We start from the raw sequence: 5,490 nt of genomic DNA on the forward strand, positions 1-5,490 counted from the left end.
CAGCTGCTGCCCCCCCAAATCACACCCCGAGGAGTCCGCCGGCGAGACGCGGTGATTAGCTGCCATAAATCGGCAGCGGGTCCACCGTCCTGGAAATCCGAGTGCGCACAGCCGCGATCGCGAATTAATGCGTTCCGTTAGCGCGCGCCAGGTTTCTGCCAATTAGCGGCCGTTACTGCCGCTCGTGATGCACGGCGGGCGCGCGCTGTCGCGGGCCCTCGTAGGCCTCACACATTCTGCCCCACATCCTGCTATTACTGCCGCGCCGGGCGTTACTGCAGCACACGACTCTGTCCAGTTGCGGAAGTCAGACGCGGTGGTACGCTGGACCTTCGCCTGCAGAATTACGACAACAGCACTGCAGTTCTCTTTCACTTCAATCTGTCTCCATCAATAGTCATTTCACTCTCACTGGCGGCTAAAAGGCCTCTGGCGGAACCTTTAGCAAATGACAGAAAGATCCGCGAAATCGGTCAATGACTATATTTACTTATTTATTTACTTTCGACAGGCGCGGAAACAGATAACGAAAAAAATATTTAACATAGGTTAAGATCTCCTGAGTGATTAGTAAGCGTCAGTGTCCTCTTAAAACTTCTTCTTTAATACTCAACAGATGGAAAGGACTTCCACGAGACTGCTGGAGACTAGAGACTCCTGGAGGCCAGTGCAGATTCCGAGAGAATATCGAAGGCTCCAGAAGTCTAGTACATACTTCAGGAGATCGTGAACACTCCACGAGACTCACGAAGACTCCAGGAGACTCGTGAAGACTCCAGGAGTTTTCTGACGACTCTAGGAGACTCGTGAGAACTTCATGAGACTCATCGAGGCTCCATGACACTCGTGAAGATTCTAGGAGACCAGTGCAGACTATCACCGTAAACTAGCAAGGAACTTCCTTCGGCCTTCTACCATCCATTCGCCTGCCTATAAGCCCCGACTAACTTCACTTAGTTTAGTGATTTTTGCTTCCATAAAGATGAATATTGGGACTCCAGCTGTGAATTATTTTGTTGTTGACTTCTAAGGTTACCTGCACACTGATTTTCCGCTCAATCAATTTCGAAGCCTTTTACGGCTTCTCCTTTACGAACTTTGTCAGAGTTATCGAAGTCGTATGCACTCACAATTGTATCCTATTGCGATAACACAGCATCCTCCTATGTGTATACCATTTCGTTCACTGTGTCGAAGTGACTGACGGTGAAGTCGTAAAAGACTTAGAAATCGTTTTCAAATAAAGTAAATAACAAACACAGTTGAGTGGAAAATTAGTATGAAAATACCTTTTGTGGCTCGTAACAGATCATTTGCCTTTCGTCTGCTACTCCAATCTGTTCACTTACCAATATTTTTGTTTTTCGCTGTAGCCGACATTTTTCTCTCGAGAGAATCAGCAGATGTACTGATACGTAAAATAATTCTAATTTATTGTTCAGTCTCAGTTACATATTTTTAATCACGTTACATGTTTCGATCACTCTCGATGACCTCCAGATTTGAAACGAAGTAGAACTAAACACGTACCGCCTAATATTATGCAAAAAGTAGAGAAAAGCGTTGTATATAAATGTAGAATTTACGTAAGTAACTGAGTCAGCAACCCGTCTAGTGTATTCAGAACCTCATCTCGGAGTACTGTGTTTTGCAGTCGCCTCCTTTTCCTCTCCACTTTTCCCTACCTCCACCAGACACCAGTTTAAAATACTGACTGCAATTTCAAAGCACACTGCTGTGATACGAAGTCCTGAATAGACAAGACAGATTGTTGACGCAGCTTCATAGATAATTTCTACATTTATCTACAATTCTTTTTGTTCTTATTTTAAAATATTAGACGGTCCGTATTTATTTTTACTTTGTTTTGGATCTGAAGATAATCGAGAGTGATCGAAACTTATCATGTAATTAAAAACGTGCAACTGAGGTTAAAAAATGAATGTGAATTACTTTAACTTTTTTTGTCTTGTTTTCCCGTCTTTCCGTATGAATTCACAACTTGAATCTCCACAGCTCAGTTTTCGAAAGGCTTTAGCATTTAAAGTTCATATGTCACTGCCGTAAGTCAAAACGGGTAATTTATTTTTGAACTTCTTTTAATTTTAAAAACACACCTGACTATTTTTGCTCCTCTATATATTTTTTTGCTTTCTGCACGTCCAGTTGTTATCTTCAACTCCGCTGAATACGAGGCCCCGTGAACTGGTCCAGCTATTAATTTATTTCCATTTGGTCTATGCTGGGTGTGGGGGACGCTCGATCCTGCCTCCTTTGCTGCCGCCTCTGACATCCCTCCTTTCTTCTGTTTTGACTGCTTTTAAGCGGTGTGCCTCTCTTCCCGCCGCACATCCTCCTCTTCCGTTTCAGGAATAGTACTCTGATGGCTAGTGGGTGCTGCCCTACTTTTTAACGCTCTGCCTGTGATGGATCTGCGGTGGGATGACTGTAAAATTGACGTCACTTTCGCACTTAACTGTTTATCTCATCTTGTTTTATTATTGACGGTCCAGTCAATATCCATTACATCTTTAGCCTTTCCCCTTTTACTTTTCTGGATATCTTGAATAGAAGGCATTCTTGGTTCTACAGCTCTCCTCGCCCTTAATCGAGCTGGCGGTGTTGGATGCGGGAGGAGTTTCTCTCGCCATGAGTGAGCCCTGAGCGACCACTCGTCTGCTCTAATCTATGTACCGATCCAATTCATACGCCTTTACTTCTCTGTAAATCGCTTATCAGCTCTGGTCTCAGTATTGCCTTTAGTGTCTCGCTTTTGCCCTTGTCATGTACTTTCCTCATACGATAACATTTATGGTGGACGCACTGCCACCGAAGACGTTGATCGAGGAACTGTTTGACTGTTTACCTTGGTGTTTAGTCTCTTACAACACCCCCCCCCCCCCTCCCACAAGCCCCATCCACCGCAAACAAATCGATTACTCAATCAATCCATGTGGCCATTCTGATTTAGATTTTCCATGATTATTTATGTATCCTCCGTATTTTTCGTTTAATAAGTATTTCATCAATTCTTTTGCCCATCCTCCTGTCTCCTGTCGTGAAGTCTAGTGCCATGATGTTTAAATCAAATTACGAAACAAAGCTCCTGGTTATTCAATATGTACTGCGCTCGTTAAATTGGCTGTGATAGGCACCTCATGCTTATGCATATCAGACAGGAACAAGTATCCAAAACTTCGCGCCGGGGCGGCACTACTCATGTGGTTACAGATTCTATCAATCTGGAATCTAAGGAGCAAAATGCGTGTGTTACTGCGCTGTGTAAGAGTAATGTGTTTGGCCGCAGTGTTAATTCAGCGCGCTACCGGTGGTCGTTTGTTAGGGAAACGCTTGTCTTACGTCACGAGATTGCAGGCAGGGCCTTCTCGCTCCCCACGGCTCGGGCACCTGCTGCGGGCGAGAGCTCGTTGCCCGTTGTGTCTAGCCGGCTGCCATAACGAGACCGCTGCATTCGTAACGCTGTCTCGTTACACAGATAGCCGATCTGATCCCCGGCTCAGCACCGCCGCATTAGAGCATTTCGCGGCCCGTATAATCGTAATCGATGCATCGGCCTCAAGCTGATACTGTCCCCTCGTAGAAGTGTAAATATTCGCCCGGCACCACGGGCATCCAGCCACGACGCCAACCCCTTCACTTTCACCCGACAGCTGTGACGCGTACAGTGACCGAGCTCTGTCCTTTAGACGCAGCTCTGCAAAGCCAAAGCTTTAAATCTGAACTTCGGGAGGTTTGCCTCGGTGTAGTGATGCAGGAGGCTGCTCCTACAATTAAACGCTGCGCTCTTGTAGAGGTAGTGACAAAAATAATAAATTCAGGATACAGTATAGAGACTGATGCGAAATGTACAAGTACTATCTCGACTTAACTGCCATATTATTTCTTTGTGAAGAAACGGGAACGGCTACTCTTCTCAATGGTACAGACTCGTGAGATAAGTCGTGTTACAAACAGTGTCGCAACCACGGTAACTGCCACACAATACCTACTTCGATCAACCACCCTATCCTCCACCTGTCAATATCTGCCCTCTTTTTCTCTTTCTGTGTAATCCTTGTTGCCATCTAGCCGGTTTATTTGTTTATTGAAAAAATGGTTCAAATGGCTCTGAGCACTATGGGACTTAACTTCTGAGGTCTTCAGTCGCCTAGAACGTAGAACTAATTAAACCGAACTAACCTAAGGACATCACACACATCCATGCCCGAGGCAGGATTAGAACCTGCGACCGTTGCGGTCACGCGGTTCCAGACTGAAGCGCCTTTAACCGCACGGCCACACCGGCCGGCTGTTTATTGAAATCAAGGGGGTTTACAATAAACTAATAGGTACACATTTCAGTAATACTTTTTCGTTTGATGCAGTTTAAAACATGTAACGGCACACTCCAAAGTCTCATTGCTTGCTATAACATCGCGATTCGTTTTTCATTCTCGATCAATGCAAAACCATAACAAAAACAATAACAAACGCTTTATACCTTCGTTGCGTTGGCGCACATGGCATAAAGAGGGCGGCTCAATTTAGAAACTACAAAGTAGAAAAAGGACGGAACACAAGCTCGGATTGGTTCAAGGATGAGGAACGAAATCGATCGTGTGCTTTCAAAGGAATCGTCCCGGCAATCACGGAAAACCTATATCTGGTTTGAATCATCGTCCTCCCGAGTGCGAGCCCAGTGTATTGACCATTGTGCCACCTCGCTCGGCCTGAATATTAGATTCAAGCACCTCTGTACCAGGAGAACATACATATTGTGGAAGGGTTGCTCAACACAGTGCAGTCCTAGTCATATGGTTCAAATGGCTCTGAGCACTATGGGACTTGACATCTATGGTCATCAGTCCCCTAGAAATTAGAACTACTTAAACCTAACTAACCTAAGGACATCACACAACACCCAGTCATCACGAGGCAGAGAAAATCTCTGACCCCGCCGGGAATCTAACCCGGGAACCCGGGCGCGGGAAGCGAGAACGCTACCGCACGACCACGAGCTGCGGGCGAGGCCTAGTCTCCTGATGATTCCCTTTCATACATCTCCGCTGCTTTCCAATTTCTGTGCCATTTGCAGCCGCATGGCCCATGCGCTCGCCTCACGCAGACGCCGGTCCGCCATTTCTGCGCGGTTTGCTTTCCACCGTGGAAGGCTTGTTTCAAGAAGAAATGACTGTTCTCGTCTGATGAACATTTATTCAGGACAACAGCTTCCACTACAGAGCACGGTCATGGTACAAAAAAGTTATGTACCGTTGACGTATTACATTTTAATAACCTCTAAAAAAAAATGGACGGATGAGACAAATTTTATGGTGATTATTAGCTATTTCATGTGCAGTTGGGGTGATATGAGACCCCTGATACGTCTAGATACGACTCAGACAGGTGACACATGCATAAGCATCCTGTCTGATCACCTGCATCCATTCATGTCCATTGTGCATTCCGACGGACTTGAGCAATTCCAGC

Source organism: Schistocerca piceifrons, chromosome 2 (assembly GCF_021461385.2).
Source record: "Schistocerca piceifrons isolate TAMUIC-IGC-003096 chromosome 2, iqSchPice1.1, whole genome shotgun sequence".
Lineage (NCBI taxonomy): Eukaryota > Metazoa > Arthropoda > Insecta > Orthoptera > Acrididae > Schistocerca > Schistocerca piceifrons.